The following is an 18,806-nucleotide window of genomic DNA, read 5'->3' on the forward strand; positions in this document are numbered from 1 at the left end:
GTATTTGGTTTGTAGGTCAGAAAAGAAACCAAACCCTATAGACATTTTCTTATTCAGGCACAAAGTGTGAACACATTACTAAAAATGTGGTTCCCATGTTCCCACGGCCCAAAGAATCTTTTGCATGTCATAGTTCTTTCTGAACAGAATACTGTCAGTAACCTCCAGAAGAAATTGCTGACTATCACTGAAATTCCTGATGAAACTGCAGATTACTCAACAGATTTGAAATGTTGCTAAGAAAACAGGATTGGAAACACAAGCAATGAGTCAGTCTGAAACATTACTATAAACTGGATAACTTATAAAGAAGGATTGGAAACATCTTGATTAACACAAAAAATGGGTGTAAGATAAAAATGGTCAGTGACAGACACTGATTCCTTTTCAGGAAAAACTGGGAAGGCTTGCCATCAAAGTGCTCACATGTACTCTTACTCAAACGACTCAAGGTTTTCTGTCATTCCATCTGACACACTGAAATCTTCTCTGGAACTCACTGGTGTCTGCTTTGAAGTGACTATTAAAACTGTTTGCAGATAGTTTGTAACTGCTATTGAATTTCAATTGTTTTCCTACCCAGGCATGCAAAGTCCAACGGTACTAAGAAGCTGCTTGAAAATCCAGTACAGAAAAGCAGATTTGCATAGCTCATCCTCACTGTTACCCCATAATGATTTCTCCATGATACTAAAAAGCTTGTAGAGAGTGATCAAAACATCAGGTAATGATTTTAGTTGTGCCAGAGCTTTTGAACAAACTTTGGGAAGAGATTTAAATCAGAGCTGGCTGAAGAGCTGCTGAAGAAATTGGAAGGGACCTATAATATTATTTCCATATGTCTAACTCTTTCACTTATACAGCTGTGAATAATTTGACATCATAGCACCAGGACACAAACGAGCTTCAGGATTCAATCTCATGGCTTCTTAGAAAGAACCCAGCTATACAGAAGCTACATAATATTATCAACAATGTTAAAAGAAATAGCTTTTCTTTAATGATTCTCCTACTTGAGTGTATTAAAATCAAATAATGCTAAGAAATTCAAGGACAGAAAGTTTTGATTTTAAATCCAAAAGGAAGATCCCATAGGAACATAGAGTGCACTCAGCAGACAACAACAATGTAGCTTAAAGATGTTTTCCACTGAGGAATCTGCTTCTGGATAACAAAAAATCACGACTGGAAAAACATAAGCATGGCAAACTAGGCTCACACTGAAGAAAAAAGTTCTTAACAAACTGAAAATTTCAAAGACAGCCAGAGAACTGCCTTTTCCCTTATAAATAGTATGGTTAAATTCTTCACTTTAAAAATTAGCAGCATTTCACTTTGCTCCTCCTAGAACTGGAAAAACTACCAGGAAACCAGAGAGACTTTCAAAGTGTAGTCAGCCACTGCAAGCTCCATGAACTGCCTCTCCCCTTTATATCAAAGCTTGCAGGTCTTATAAAAGCCATTTTTGCTGTGCTGCCGGTTTAACTGTGTGTGATGTCTTGGGTATATTGATAATCCATATTTTCTTCTTTTTGTTCTTTTATGGAAATAAAATATATAGTGGTTTCAAAATCCTTTTCCACATCAGTCCCAGCAAATCATATCCTTATAAGGTTGTGGCTTTCCTTTCACATAGCAGGACAGAACTGATGAGGTGCATGACCAGCTATCAACACGCCAAGAAAGCTGTAACCGTTTTTGGCATCCGAATCCATTAAAAAGGTTCTATCTTGAATGAAGAATGGGCCAAGAAAGCCTGAACAGTCCTGCTGACAAGTAAGTCTATCCCACAATACAGACACATTTTCTGGCTCTCAAGAAGATAAAGAAGTGTTCTCTGGGACGTTTTTGGCAATCTGTATTGGAATAGTATTTTGGCAGGGATACAAAATCTACTTGAATGCTCATTCACTCTGAACATATCTGGAGATGAGAAGTCTTTATTTATTACTATTAAAACATATTTGGCATAAGTACTTTAAAGGTAAGGAATGCTAGAACATATTTGACTCTAGGAATAAATTAGCTCAGACAGAGCATTTTTTTCTCAATGTCAAGCACTTCATTTATGAAGGTATATTTATCAACTGTAATTCTGGCTCTGTCATTGAGACAAGCAGAATGAAGACAGGAGAGAGGAAATGTCTTCTTGCCCTAATAAGGACTCCAGAAGACTCCCATGTCACAACTTATAAGATGGATATTAAAAATAAATAAAGAAAAAAGTCCTCAATAACAGAGGTTATTCTAGAAGTGAAAGTTCATTCCAAAGCCCCTCCAGCTGGTGGGAATATTAAGTATGGCCATCTTTTGAGTGGATCTAGTGCAGAAACAATGTAAATGATCTCAAATGAAACAGCCCAGCTGAATCTAAAGGACAATAGTTTAGTTTTAGCTTGTGTTTTTAACTAATTTGAAACCCTTTAGTTACAGCATGTGTGGTGCTGTATTTTTAGTCTATTTATCTAAACTAAAGAGTAGCATATTTATAATGTTGTATCTAGATACTGATTTATCCTCCTTGAGTTTTTTGGTTTTCAATTTAGCTGACGCTGGAGCTGCCCTATTCAATGCATTCACCTACATAGAAGGGATGGGTCCTCTCCAACTCTCTCTAGAGCTGCTGGTTCAGCAGAAGGGGGAAACAGAGAGGAAAGAACCAAATTAACACACTTGGAGGAAACAGCAGAATCCATCTCCAAGATTGTCTATGCAGTCCAATGCACTTCTTTACAGGGCTCTTCCTTCTTGGAATCAGTCTGCTTGTCCAGAATAATGTGCTTCACTGACAATGTATTTCACATGAAATGCTTAGAATTGGCAGTATCTTCAATCTTAAAAAGTCTACACCTTCTTTTCCATTCTAAAATCTGGTCCCAACAAAGAGAGGGATGAGGGGTATTCCTCTCACTAGCTGAAAAATAACTAACTCCATTTGGAAGTGACATGAAGGAAGTAAAAGACAAATTTCTGTATCAGGCCAGATATATACTAATCCTGCCTCACCGGTGTTGTTTTGGGTTCCTGTGGCTCCCGGAGCAGCACACATTCCATGAATCAAAAATTAGGACTTCACTGTGCTTCACACTTCTGAAACATTGTCCTTTTAAAAAAGGGTGGATGAATCTGTCCATTTGTTGGAACTAGAGTTAGCACCCTTATTTTATTTTCTCAATTTTTGTCAAAACATGCCATCATCTCCCTTGAAAATACAGGTTTGTTTTTAAGTTTTTTTTTGTAAAAAGATTCTTATAGAGCCCGTAAAAAAAATTAAATCTCTTATCTTGTTTTAAAACACACCTTTGATGCTTCAGCAATAAGTTTTTAAAGAGTATTTAATTAGAACTATTTCAGGGAAACCTGATGAAATATAAAAGATAAGGGATTTTGCATTTTAGGAGGAAAACATCCAGCTAAGATGAAGAACAGTACTTTGCTTTGTACATTTGATAATAAAATAACCTTTCCTTCTTTCATTAGCAAACCATGGCAGTGTACTTTTCCTTAACAGTTTTTTAACCTTAAATTTTTTATGAAAAGAATTTTATAAATGTCATGGACAGACAGGACCAGCTGACAGCAGGTATAACGAGAGACGGGGTGCTACTATAGAAGCATGTAGCATTGCTAGCGTATCTTTAGTATGACCTCTGCTACAGAGTTCTGGGTCTCCAAAATACAAGCCAACAAAAGGAAGTGTTATTTTCAATTTAAAATCTTCTTCACAGCATTGACCACTACAAATACAAAAAAGGGTGGTTGGTGACCTATGGATGTGCTGCAAAGCTAATCTGTCACCAGCAGAGATGAACAAAGCAATCAGCAGACCTCAAGCAAAAAATTATATCCTATGCTTTGTACAGCGCTGCAGACAAAATAACAGCTATCTTTAATAGAATAAGACTGCTGGGAGAGATCGCCATTTGTTTCTTGATGTTAGTGTCTCCTTCAAAAGAAATAAACAGTAATAACACAGGCAGAAGCTCTGTTGCTGAAAAGTGCACAGGCTCTCAAGGGGATTTGGGAATTAAGGTGTCTTTAGGAAGTCTTCCTAAAACACAGTGGCTCTTGAAACCTCAACAGTTTTTCAATATATAGGATCTCAAAAGATAGGGAGAGAAATTCTTTCCAGATATCCTGTAAAAGCCCCTTCCACAAATACAAACACTGACACTCAGCATTACAAAGCAGCTGTCCCTGTTGACTTTTTTTTTTTACAACATTAGTTTGATTATTGTCATGTGCCAACAGTTTTCAAGTCAAATAATCAAATAGTCAGTAACCACTACTACAATCAAAGAAGAAAATAACACAGATACAGAAGGAATACGAAGGAACACATTTTCATTTAGAATTTTAGAAAGCTGTAGATTTAAATTTATTAAGATCTTTTTTTTTTTTTTAACAGAATATAACTGTACCCCCTCTGGAAAGCATCCCAAGAATTACCAATAAACACAAAATAAGAATTATGTCTTTCAGACATATATTTGAGGACTGTGGTGTGAGCAGTGGAGGAGCTTACCAACAGTGCTGGGTCTCTCTCGCAGCATGGAATAGCTCTATTGTTCAGAGATGGCAGTAAAAAGAAAGGACTCTCACATGACCGCCAGTCTGGATGAGTGCTCTCCCTAAGGAAAAGAGGAAAAGTCATATACATTCATGTGCTGCACCTGATTCACTTCTGATAAATTAGATTTTAGCCTGAATAGCACAAGAGGAAGCCAAACACATAGACCTGTGCATTGGTACAGATGCTGGAACAAAGCTTCATCTTCTGGAAAACGCCTCCCTGATGTCCAAAGGACAGCAAAACAAACTCTCAGTGTATAGTCATAGCAGTGAGGAAGGGAAAGTGGGTTGTTTTTTTCATTGACTTTTATAAAGAGACAGCAACTTAAATTAAAACTATGCTAAATTTACTACCTTTTCTATCATGTCTAATATATACAATGGGATCTCAGTATTGTCAGAGTATTCTTCACCAAATGGTTGGTAAACATGTTCAAAAAGGGTCTGGAGTGATGCAAATGCATTTGATGTGGGCATCTGTGTTATTTTGCCATCACTGGAAAACTAACAGTACTACAGCTCCTGACTGTTTGATCACTCCACCGGATACCATGAAGCGTAATTGATAAATGTCAGATCTGCTTTGTACATGTAGAGTTTTTACTGTGAAACATTGCTCTTTGAGCTCTGGACAAAAGTTAATTAAAAAGTTGGTATCAAAGATAACGCCCTCAGCAGGAAACATCTATTGATCTCTTCAGCAGCATAAGAGAGAGATTGATATAAGATTATAAAATGCTCACATAGAACAAGGCTGATTGCCACAACTTACATGCTCAAGATTGGATACTACAGAATATTAAAAGTACAGAGTAGCAAATCATCAAGAAACAATACCAGCCAATATTGCTGATTCTCCATGTTTTACAAGCCCTTTTCAAATTCTGTATAAAAATCTCCATTTCTTTCATGTTTCCTCCTATGGTTATTAATTTAATTTAGAGATTGGAAATTTATTCAAGGCTTTCACTGAACTGCACAAGCCTTATACTTCTTCCAACAGTTAATACTCAAAGTCCTGACAGATTACTGCACACTGTGGCTTTTCTTTACTTCCTTATCCTATTTTACCTTTTAGTACGAATCTGAAAAAGCTAAGTAGACATAATAGCAAATTCTTCTGTGGAATGTGCTATTTTCTTTTCAGGAGCAACTTCTTGGCATTCTGAATGCCTGCTCATGAAAATGAAAAGCTCATGAATACTTCTTTGTAAAATTCAGAGTGTAGGGGTTGCTCACCCAACACCTATGTTATTTAATTTGGGAACATCTTACACATACAAGAAAGCACTTGGATAAAAAGCTTTTCTTGTGCTTTTTTAAAAACAAAAATCAGACTGTATCACTGTTTCTGTGACTAAAAGTTTGAAGGAGGTGCAGAACTACTCCAATGGAAATTTCAAATGAATGGATCATAGGAATAAGATTGATCTCTCCATTTTTTAATGGTTTTGTCGTGGTTTAAACCCAGTCAGGTAATTCGTTCGCTCACTTACCCCCCCTTTCTTGCCCTCCCCCTGCTCTCGGAGGGACGGAGAGGAGAATCGAAAAGAATGCAACTCCCACGGGTTGAGATAAGAGCAGTTTAGTAACTAAGGTATAACACAAATCACTACTGCTACCACCAATGATAATAATGATAAAGGAAATAACAAGGGAAGAGAATACAACACCTCAGCACCAGCCGACCGATAACTCGCCCCCCAAGCCCGACCAAGCTCCAACCGAAACCTCCTCCAACCCTGCAGTCTCCCAGCCCTTCCGGCTAACTCCCAGTTACCTCCTGGGCATGACGTGCTGTGGTATGGAATAGCTCTTTGGTCAGTTTGGGTCAGGTGTCCTGTCTCTGCTTCCTCCTGGCTTCCCCTCCCCCCTGGCAGAGCGTGAGGCTCACAAAGTCCTTGCCCAAACCAAAACATCTCTATCAGCTCTGTTCCCGAGCCTAAAGTCAAAACACAGCACTGCACCAGCTACCAAGGAGGAGAAAAATGACTGCTACTGCTGAACCCAGGACAGGTTTCTAAAATCTTGGATGTTGTTCTGAGCAAGAAGGCTTCTCTTGTCTTGCGGTCTCTTGCTGAACTTACTGCTTTTTCATTATACTTAGGGATATCCAGGACTACTGGCTAGTACATCACAGGCACCCTCACCATGCACTGCCAATGCCTGCTCTCTTCTCCCTCAGTTCAGACAAAGGCTCTGTTCGCTCTTGTTGATCCCTGAACAACCCAAGGGTCTAAGACAACACTTTTTTTCCCTCAAATACCTTTAATCACACTGGCCCTTCTTGGCATGACCACTGTGGTGCTCTGTTCATTCATCTAGTCAAAAAATGCTGCTAAAAGACTATCTTTTTATAGCATATTGCAATTATTTTACATGGCAGCATCTTGCACCATTGCAGTTTAGTACTTACATTAATCTAAATTAAATTAGCTACTGAGCCTTCCAGCTAGAAATCCCTTATTATTAGTGACTTCCTCTTGGAATTATGGTGTAACTCAGAAGAAAAGCCTATCAAAAGCTTGTTGGGTATATCAAGGCCACGTCAGAATGGAGAAGAAGTGATCAGCCATGAACAACATGACTAGAGGATAAAATGCAGCCAAGTTGATCTTTGTTATAACTCAGTTGTTGCATATTCATGGAATCAGGAGACAAGGGATCAGCACTTTTTAGGATCAAGACTGTTATACAACCTGACTTAACCCTTTTTCATGAGTTACTTCAAACTGAATAAAACCCTAACGATATAAAACCTCATACATACAAAGAAAAGGAAATGGCCTGATTGCTGCATCAAAATAAGTAGGCAAACCGATATTTAGAACAGTCAAAATATTGAGAGGTCTTTTGTGGTTTTCACACAGAGTAGAGAACATCTTGCAGTGTGTGTGAAGAGACAAGCTGGTAAGGCAGATAAGAGGGTTGTTTGGATAGCAGCAGAGAATGACAGAAACTTGGTTGGGGGCAGTGTTTGTCTACTTATGGCCTGAAAAATCTTTTCCTACATAGCATTCCAATATATTCTTCTAAAAGAAAACCTGTTTTAGAATTTGTCTCATAGTTTTCTGTAATCTCTTGTTACTACTAAAAATGCTGGTTAAGTGATTTCAAAGGACTTTCACACTGATTGTGGGTTAGATGTCAGCAGAGTGGTTATTGCTACATGTTTTCTGTGTCCTCTAAGGCAGTAATTTCTTTTTCAGTCCTGAATCTCTTGGAAGAATTCCCACAAAATGTGATTTTTATTGAGTGTGTTAGGATTTTTCTAGTCCCCCTGTCAATGCTCTCAATTAGTGACCATAAATAATTTCATTTTTATCTTCCTTGTGCATTTTTTAATTCCCTGAGGCTCTGTTTCAAGTTCTAAGCTTTTGTGTATTTACATGCATCCCAGGGGGATTATTTTCTAACAACTTTGCTTCAGTTTTGTTATGTGTATGATGTAAAAAAAAAAAAAGTTGGCATTTTCTCTGATCACTCAAAAGCTATCTGTGCTCATAATTTTGCTTTAAAGCTCTGCCATCCAGTACATCTTTTTTCCCCCTAAACACTGATAAGACTAACCCCCTTTTTACCAGCTTTCTTTTGCTCATAAAGTCTGGTTCCTTTTTTCCTATTTATATTTTTTATGATTTAATATCAGCTTAAAGAGCATCTCTGCCTGTGAATGTTGGATTTTCTGGTCCCAGTTCACCTGTTAAGTGATAAGATAAAATATACCGCATCACAGTATCTCAGGAGCATCTTTAAATAACTGGCTGACACACATTTGAAGATGTTGTTGCCCTCCTGTTTTTGCAAGATGGAAAATTAAAGTGATTACTTTTACTTCTTGGTAGCAGAACAGATCAACAGGATTATCACAGCTCAGCTGTGCATATTAGGCATTCTGAAATCCATTCATACGAATTCAGTATATGCTATCAAAAATTTCATCAGCCCATGCCTTTGCTTTTAGTAATATTTGGTTAGACACAAGAAGAGGTCACAGAGATAGGTAATTTCTATTTGTCAGAGAAATCCTAGTTAATAATTTCCCCCTCCTTCCTTAAAGGTGTAATCCATTTTGCCTACCAGAGATAAGGGAAACATTATAATTGATAATATGCATAGTTTCATTCTTCATCTATCCACACACCCAAGTCTGTCTACATAGATTCTATGTTGAAACTTAGTCCTAACAATGGCATTTTTCATAAACAAATTACGTCGACATCCTTATGTATAAATTTCTAACGATAAAGGCAAAACAATCAAAGAAAAAGCTAGCATAGCATTACTGATCTAAAATTCTACACAGCAAACTGAGAAACCAAGTATTACTGCATGCACGCAGCTCTGTTCTAAAGGAGGATACAAGAAAACACAAACCAAGGTCCAAGCATATTGAAGCTGAAGGTTAATTATTTATTATGTGCTGAGGTAGCACATATATTGATTGCTAATATCATGGTGATGCTACCAATTAATTTAGAACACAAAATAGCACCTTCAGCTCTGTAAAACAAATAATACAAAGAAAAATGGGAAGACATCATGCAAAGACATCTTCAGTTTCCTTTTACTGCACTTTTATATTGGACACGCTTTGATTTTACTTTTGCACCATGGCTACAGTGAAATTGGTCTAAATGATGAGGTTTACTATAAAAAATAGATCTGATGGCATACATCACTTCCTTCTACACATGAAAGAAAAATATTTGTAACTCCTGGTACAAACTGCTCACTTCACACAGCACAAAAATCCTTGATGCTGAACTGCAGAATCCACCTTTTGTCCTCCTCAGTGAATGTGCTGTAACCAGTTTTATACTTGACATACACATCCTACTCAAGGTGTTGCATAATAATCACTATTTTTAATTCCAACACTGGGAATGTTTAATTGCATTTCATATTTCCATAAAAGGCAAATTTTTGCCAATGAAATCTGCCAGGTTAAGAACAGTAGAATATGAATGGCACTTCTAAAAGTAAAGTGATATCCTCTTACATATGCTTACCTTACTTTTTTTTACTGCATTTTATTCCTGTTTGTTTTGCAAAGCCAACATAACTTTGGGAAAAAGGGTCTGGATGCCAGTTAAGACATTTAGAGAACTGTTAATTACACTCTAAAAGCAAATTTTTTATCATTTATGAACTGTGAGGCAGAGAGAAGCTCTTTGACTTTGAGTCTGCAAAACTGACAATTAGAAACAATTATTTTGTTTCCTTTTCAGATGAGGAAATATGATCTAGAAATTACTGAGTTATGATAAATTTGGAATACAATGGCAGAGTTTTTCAGAGTGATTCCTTCATAGTATCAGTTATTTGTTTTAGCTCAGAGACAAGCCAGGCACTGCATGTCTCAGCCTGTGTGCCCCCTCTGCCATGAAATTCCAAGCCAAGACAGAAATGTCATTCTCACGCTTACCAAGAAGATCAAAATGAGTTAGCTATCCTAGCTCTCTACAGATACCAAAACAAGGCATTTTAATTCATAAATTAAATTGTTTAGATAACCACCTTGACAGATAATATGCCCACAAGCTTACACAAGCTGCCCATCCTCTCAGAGGTGTAAAACAGCAACTCCCACACATGCTGTAAAGTTAGGTGCTGGGTTACCTGCTGAAACACCACTTCAGCTTGTACAATCATCCACATGGATTAAAAGTTTTTAAAACCATGTTTTGTTTTAAAAGCTTGAGTCATAGTTTGGATGCAGACATATTTATTACTAAGTCATGGATATATTTTCCTTACCTTATAAAGGAATTGCAATTGTTGCCATTTCAAGAATGACACGAAAAATACAGCACTTTCCTTATTTCCTCTATCTGTTGCACAATATGTTCACTTACCTACCACTGATGATGTACTAATGATAAAAGAAAAAGCTTTAAACAATAAAATAGTAGAGGTGCCTATTGTGAGCTGTGCATGGATTTGAAAAGAGCACAAAAGAATAACATGGAAATGCATCTGATGTGGCAAATCCATTTCCTAGAATAAAATTCTGTACCAGGAACCATTACACAGGGTATTCAGAGGTGCAGTAATGTTTTAAACACCAGGATACACCATAAAGCATTTCAGAGAAATTTCATCCAGCCATAATATGTAACTGGATAAGAAAAGCTAACTGTGCATATATAATCAATAATGTGGTGTATGCCAGTTTTAATAGTATATATAAAAGCTTTATATTCTCTTTCAAAGTCTCACTTTTAAAAAACACAGCCACTCTTTTGCTAAGCTTACCAAAGTAAGCATTCTAAACTTAGAAAGCCATTGTATTTTGCATAATGTAGATTACTGAATTACTCTATTTTTCAGAACTTTCCCTCCACATAATTTGATTAAGCATTATTATAAAACAGATTTTGCAATTAAACTTACTGCAGCAAAGAAAACATTTGTAAAGGCTGACTAAAACAGGAAGGCATTCTTCTTTTGCCCTTAAATTGCTTTCATTACACAGTTTGAGTTAGCAGCTGGGAAAACCTCAAAGCTGTTCACCTCTTAGTATGTAGAAACTATTACACTGCAAAATTAAGTAGTAAAACATTGCCTTGCAGGACCCCTGCCCCAAAGAGGCACACCTACAGAGCTCTACAGAAGCAGTAGTAAAGGAGGAAAGACTGCGAAGTTCCCCTGGAGCCTGGCAGCACTTTACCCCCAAGCTGTTACCTACTGAGATGAAGACCTCCTTTGGGAAATTGTCAGGCTCTACCTCTACAGGTCTGGGATGCAGGTTAACAACTTCAAAGTCCATGAGATTCTGAATCCCTGTTCCTAAGAGGAATACTGGCTAGCAGGTTCTTTCTCTTGAGGATTCTGCTCCTGCCTGGTAACTTCCTCGGAAATATGATGTTTCTACAAGTATGTGGCTCAGAAAAGGAAGATTAAAGAATATGTGTGTGTGTGCGTGTGTGTGTGTGTGTGTGTGTGTGTGTCTTCCCTTTGATAAAATAATACAAGAGATCTAGTGGGTCCCTTCAAACGGAAACCATTCTGTGGTTCTATCATCCTCACAAGGAACCCATATCAGGGATGCCATTGAATGGTGAAAGGACAGGATGAAAGCAGAGCTCAGCTACACATTAAATCAGATGTAACAAATTCACTTCTCTAAACTGAAGGAAAAAAAGACTCGTCAAGACACTGTAGTTTTGGTGGTAAAGACAGTTAAACATGGGAACAGATGGGCCTCGGAATCCCTGGGATCTCCATCTCAGGTTTGAGAATTGACAGGCAATCATCCAGCCAGTTAATTGTCAGCACATCCCAACAGAGTTTGGCCAAGGCCTACCAGGATGCTTCCACAAAATGTCTGGGCATGATTTAGGGTGTTACAAGGACTAAGACTCATTCACAGTTGGCAATACCAGTTAGGCAATCCTGTTTCAAGAGGAAGAGATTTCAGCCATCTGGATGCAAGCCATGCAGTACCATTTTATCTCAGGACCAGACAGCAGAGCCTGATATTTTTTACATATTAATACAAACACATTTTCTGAAGTCCTCTTTATCCTGATTTTCCAACAGTTCTATAACGTTCTATACTGTTCCCTAAGATGCAATCGTAACACAACATTGAAAAGAAGCCCATTACATGAATTCTGAGAAGAAATTATTCAGCTGCTCAAAGGAGCAGAAATTTTTAAAGACAATTAGGCAGAACAAGTAGTAGAGGAACTTCTTTCACCTTCAGGTCACCAATTTATACTGATTCATCTCAGTGGCAACTGGAACTCATTACCTTTTGAAAGCTTTGCAAGATAAATCGCATGTCTTTGTCAATATCTTCTCATGGAGAAATGTCAGTATCGCCAGATTTGCTATGCCCCGGTGTTATTAACATTAGTGGAGAAGAGATTCAGAGCAGCCCTGCGGAGAAGGACTTGGGGGTGTTGGTTGATGACAAAATGAACATGAGCCGGCAGCGTGTGCTCGCAGCCCAGAAAGCCAACCGTATCCTGGGCTGCATCAAAAGGAGTGTGACCAGCAGGTCGAAGGAGGTGAGCCTGTCCCTCTACTCTGCTCTTGTGAGACCTCACTTGGAGTATTGTGTGCAGTTCTGGTGTCCTCAACATAAAAAGGACATGGAACTGTTGGAACAAGTCCAGAGAAGGGCCATGAGGATGATCAGGGGCTGGAGCACCTCCCGTATGAAGACAGGCTGAGAAAGCTGGGGCTGTTCAGCTTGAAGAAGAGAAGGCTGCGTGGAGACCTCATAGCAGCCTTGCAGTATCTGAAGGGGGCCTACAAGGACGCTAGAGAGGGACTCTTCATTAGGGACTGTAGTGATAGGACAAGGGCAACGGGTTAAAACTTAAACAGGGAAGTTTAGATTGGATATAAGGAAGAAGTTCTTTACTGTTAGGGTGGTGAGGCACTGGAACAGGTTGCCAGAGGAAGATGTGAATGCTCTATCCCTGGCAGTGTTGAAAGCCAGGCTGGACAGAGCCTTGGGTGACACGGTTTAGTGTGTGGAGTCCCTGCCCACGGCAGGGGGGCTGGAACTTGATGATCTTGAGGTCCTTTACAACCATAACTATTCTATGATTAGTGTAATCAGGGCAGTGGCAAAAGACTTAGTTTTATACTCAGGACTAAATTTCTGTTTGTACTTGCAGTTAGAACCCCAACATCTTCTGATAGTAAAATAACTTGGGGTCATCTCTAATGAGGTGAAATCACATCTCACCATAGTTACAGTAACAGTTTATGCATACAGAGAGGAAGTTCTGAGGCTTAATTCTGAGACTGAACTACTGTGCTCTTTTAGTGCTAATCTCTCCAGGTATCTTGAACTATGACATGACAATAGCATCGCCATTTTTCTGCTACTATTTGTTTTGATCAAATTCACTTTAAAATTAACCTATCTTACAGAGCTATTTAGAGCTGAAGGAGATTGATTAAATTAAGAATGCAGTATGGTCATTGTTAGGAAATAAGAGTGGTAATAAAGACTCCAGGAGCTAGAAGACAGCTTAAGAGCTGTGAAATTAAGGGTGAGGTATCAGGAAAAATAGTGAGATTTGAATTCCTAAATAGGGAGAACAGTCTGGCTATTTGAATGTTCTTTAATCCTTCAGCACAGTTTCAAGAACATGAAAAGGAGAACAGCAGCAACTTGGCAGTTAAGTGGTTCAGCCAAGAAGGCAGATCTGAACAGAGAGTCAAGGGAAATACAATGCAAACTTGTTAGGGCTTGAAAGGAGGTAATATTATGAAGGAGGTTTTCTTTATAAAAATACCTTGATTTCTCCTGAATTTCTTCCTTTCTCCCTCTATAGGTCAAACAAAGTTCCTGCTGTTGCTCTCTGTTCAGCACCAAAGTACATTACACAATTTCCTCTGCCTATGTTGAGGTTTTGTAGCTACGTGAGCAAGTACACCGTTAAATGGAGAACATTAACAAAGAATGAAATCTACATCTAGCACTGACTGTACCATGTGTGTCAAATAGTGTTATAAAAGAAATATTGGGAACAGCAAATCACAGTATCTTTATCATGGAGGCGCTTAAAATCTGGATTTTTATTCTCCTAATGGTCTGCAACTTTTTCTGTTTATCATGCCAGCAGTTACAGGCAAAATTTGCCATCAAACCTACTAACGAAATAAACTCATTAGTCTGATAAGTTTAGTTTAAAACAGAAGCAACAAAATAAAGAAAACTCAAGATTTATGCTTTCCTTTGAGGAGGGCCTGTGAGCTATACAATATTGTTGAAGCTATGTCAGAGTCACTTCCAACATCCTAAGTGACTGGCTGAAAGATGGGCAGCTGGAATTAAATCTCCTTGCTTTTGTTCATTTGGGCAAGGCTGTCATGCCATTGCAGAGTAACTCTGAGTGATCCATGAGCATATTTTCTGATGTTATGACTAGCAACACAGCAGCAATGAATTATTCTCACTCTGTTTATTCCAATAAACTTCAAAAGCTTATAGAAGAATAAGCTGCATCCAGCTGAATGTCCTGGGACAGTCTGTCCTCCTGAGACTCCTATGCTGAGATACAAAGTACACCAGATTTCAGTAGAGCATGAGGATAAGGCGGCATTAAAAACAAGGGCATAAGTGACACAGTAGAAAAAGCAGCCTCAGGGACAGTCCTGCAGTGAGAAAGACGTAGCTGCCAGCAGTCCAAAGTATCCCTAAAATATTACAGAAAAATGCAAGATTTCCCATTAAATCAGAGCTAGAAACACAGCTTTTGTTAATGGCTTTTCTCTGAAAGGGAGTTGCACAATTTGTACCGCTTGTTTGGGACATTAATCCTGTGTAAGTGTTCTCAGCAGGAAGCACATTATAGTTTAAGTTCCTGAGTATTCTGGCAAGTTAACCCCCAGTGTTATCGCTGACTGTGGGGCTGAACTTGTCAAGAGGACTATGAAACACTGGACTCCTGCTCAGCTATCTCTCCACAGACAAACAATCCAACGAGAACACATGATACCACCTTTGAATAAAGATTAGTGGTGCACATAATTTCCACCTAAGGGGGACCAGCACTGGGAGGGGAACAGAACCTGGGCAATTGCATGGGAGCTGCAAGCCAGCAACAACTGGGCAGACTGAGGCACATACAGAGCCAGGCACAAGGTGAGCTTCTTCACAGTTCCTTGCTCCTACAAACCCTCCTACACAAGCTCCTGACTGACCCACACCTACTCTTCCAGACCAGTATCCCATCCCAGAAAACTGCTGCTTGAACCAAGCTAAATAAAACAATGTGGCAATTCAGTAAATTAAACCAAACTACAATAGGGCTAAATTAATTTTCAGTTGCATCTCTGTTTTGAGCAAAGAGTTGATAATGGCTTTTCAGAAATAAAAAGCCAGAACACAACCCACCCATTTTTATAGCCTGTGATGAAACAAACCAGAATAAAATAAGTAGAAAATATCCCAGCCAAAGCCAGCATAATGAAAAGCAAGAAAAGCTATGTTATATCCTAATGCTCTGAAATCAGAAGTTGCCTGCACAGGAAATTTGATACGCTATTCTTGATATCGCTTCATTTGTGATATTTAATTACTACCTTATACAGCAAATACAGCACTTATACAGTGGATACTGCAAAACTGTATCCACCACCCATTCAAGCCTTAGTCTAAGCTAAAAAGAGAAGTTACACTAATGTAGCTCTGTCTGCATCCTATCACTTGCTTTTATCCAACACAGCCACAAAAATCAGACAGGTAATTCAAAGCACCCTTATAAGCAAACTACACTTACAGAGACTTACATATATTTAGACAAAAAGCCAATCAAGCTTACACAGGCTGTGTAACATATAGCAGGATTATATATAACTTGCTGTGAACTGCTAATACACTTTTTTCTTAATAACAAGGACAAACTATCTTTAAGGAGTCAAATACCCACTGGAAGGCAATCATGTAAGATGCCTGCCTGCTTATGTGTATGCTGGTGAACCTGCTGATTTGGTGTGATAATGATTATCTACACGTTTCTGAGTTCGGTATCTGCAGCTCCAAAGGGCCTAGTATGCACATCCAGATACTCACATTGTCCTGGCTTCCGCAAAGAGGCTGGCTTGCAGGTGGGAGGCATGCTATACATTGCTACAGGACTGTGATAAAAGTACTTGTTTCCATGCACACAAAGTCACACAGGTATTTCTTGTTCTGTCCTCTCCTAGACTTTGTGTTTCTTATGCCTACTTTCTTTAGTTCCCTCGTATCTTCCATAACATTTTTCCTTTGTGATCTTTCTTATACATCAACTAGGGTTTTCCACGCAGAAGAATGCACTCAGTAAGGCTGTTTTCTAACTTGAGACACTTAAAAGAAAAAAGAAATAATTAAGGGTGAAATCCTGATTGCACAGAAGTCAATGTCAAAATCTCAATCCTTTCAATAGTTCTTCATCCAAGGTCTCTTTCATACTCTTTTTCATGAATTAATGCAATGTCACATTGCAATGTTTCATCTCAAAAGACTGCACTTTCATTCAAATGATAATGTGAATAACTAGCAAATTATTACAGAAAAAAAGTGTTTCTTTTTGGCATATACAATCTCTTCTATATTGCAGTAAGGTAACACTGATATCATGTTAAAGGTTATACCACAATGAACAACAGTGGATTATTCTAGCTGCAGTTATAAAAAGATTTTTGGCTTTTTTTTTTATAAGTCTTAAAATAGGGTACGTACAGCTTGTGACTTTTAACAGCTTATAAGCTTTAGACATGATATCATATCATAGTATAACAAAATCCAACCTTCACTATCATTTTTTCATACTAAATGAATCTTTTGGATCAACCATATACTGGAAAAGAGCCCTAAGAAGGCTGAGTTTCCTAAATATGAACTGAATGTTACTCTTCCAATGTTCAGCTATGACTCTGCATAGAGAAATACTGCAAATTTAAATACAGCATTTTTTAAAAGACAATGTTCCTTTTAAAGTTAAGCAAGTCCTCATTATAGTTTCTTCGTCATGTTTTCTGATGGGATTATGCACCTTTCATTCCAACCTTATAAATTCTGTTTACTATAGTTATTATTCATATACAGTTTTTCATAGCACATAACTTTGTCCTGATCACAAGAGAATTTAACAGCGGTTAAAATTAACTTGTTTAGTATAGTGTTCATTAAAGATTTAAATAAGCATTCTTAAATTACAGGTCTAATATGCAGAAATCTTAGAAACAGTTATAATCTTCAATTAAAAATACCAATAAATAAGTAGGGGTTTTATATAAAGCAATTATTATGCTTTATAAAGCACACATCGTTAACATACTGCCTATATCATGTATTAATAAATGCTAACTTAAACTGATATATTAAAGAAAGTCACTTAGACACCTCTCTGATCATTTGAATTCTTTTCTCAATACAGCCAAGCTTACACCTATTTTTACTGAAGTTAATATATGTTCCTCACTCAAAACAACATGTGAAAACAGGATTCTCACAGACATAGAATGTTTTCCATAATAGCTTCATAGTTCCAGCAGAAAAGATACTTCTACCTAGTCCTAGTAAACTTAGTCCCAAAGTTGTATTTGCAACCCCCAAATAAAAAGGAAATATATACCATATTGAACATAATGAAATCTTTTCCTCCTAAACACTACAAGTCCCTTTATAACTACAGCACTTAGTCTCCTAGTCTTCTAAAGATCTTTATTTGGGTTTTATACTAAAAGAAACACTATTACACTGAAGTGTCTGAAACATTAAAGTAAGCTTCTTGTGTCCTTCGCATGGCTCAGGGCTATTAGCTAAGCTGCTGCACCCTATGCAACATTTAGTATGCTATCATAATGATAATAATCAGTAAGGTATAATAAAAACGCATATATATGTATTACCATACAATAAGTGACAGATTGCTGCATTCATTTGGGAAATATTCCTAACAAGACAAACAGAATTGTGCTATGCCTAGAGACCAGATACAGAAATAATTAGAAGTCGGCTGCCAGTAGCCATCTTTGGGGTGGGGAAAACTACACACCATTCATTCAGCTTCTTTCATTAATGAGTCTGCTGCTTTACTTTCTCTTGAACTGTACTTACAAACCCCACAGGCTACACCCTGACACTGATTTGTAAGTAGAACCCTCCAGTGAAAGCAAAGAAGAACTTGGTTTATAAATGCATAGTGCACTATCTTCAAAACTCTAGGAAAAACTTCTGAATTTTGTAAAAACAATGGACCTTCTTATCCAGACAGGGTTCACTTCTGAAGCAGGAAATGCAACCAGAACATTAAAGGACACTGCAGAGTCTCTTAAACCTTCTTCTTGGACATTTCTGATACATCCGGTAAAACAAATTTTTAAGTGCTTTGATAAAGTCTACTTATCAATTTCACACAAAGCTGCACACCGATGAGCTACTCTTGTAGCCAAAGGGCTGAGGAAACTCACAGTCAAACCAGACATTCCCACTTCTTTTTGCTTCCAGTTCCAAAACTCTTAATGGTAGGGTAATGGGGAGCACATGAAGCATCAGACTTAGCAAAGAACACACAGCTATGTGCTGTGCTGCATCTTACACATACATACAAAAGTACAAGTAGGTCAACCAAAAACAAAACAAAGAGATGGAGCTACAATCAACTGAAGTGCAAAATCCTGCGGTAGTCAAAATGCAGGTGAAATCATCTTGATTGTGCTATAATATCATATAGGAAGAAATAACTAATACATTCATTCCTTCAAAATCAAATACA

At 37.9% G+C, this 18,806-nt stretch overlaps 1 long non-coding RNA gene across 1 annotated transcript in view; it reads right to left on the reverse strand.

Annotated features, from left to right (window-relative positions):
- Positions 1-4,538: 4,538 nt before the first annotated feature.
- LOC133265217 (uncharacterized) overlaps positions 4,539-18,806 on the reverse strand; it is a 144,513-nt gene continuing 130,245 nt past the window's right edge. The window contains exons 2-3 of the long non-coding RNA XR_009741897.1: positions 16,118-16,392; positions 4,539-4,631 (exon numbers count right to left, since the gene is read on the reverse strand). This is a non-coding gene — a long non-coding RNA (uncharacterized LOC133265217). The remainder of the gene's footprint in view (positions 4,632-16,117; positions 16,393-18,806) is intronic.

The sequence above is a fragment of the Pezoporus flaviventris genome, unplaced genomic scaffold (genome assembly GCF_033815535.1).
Source record: "Pezoporus flaviventris isolate CSIRO_AGI_PZ_B2104156 unplaced genomic scaffold, CSIRO_AGI_Pfla_v1 ptg000005l, whole genome shotgun sequence".
NCBI classification, from domain to species: domain Eukaryota; kingdom Metazoa; phylum Chordata; class Aves; order Psittaciformes; family Psittacidae; genus Pezoporus; species Pezoporus flaviventris.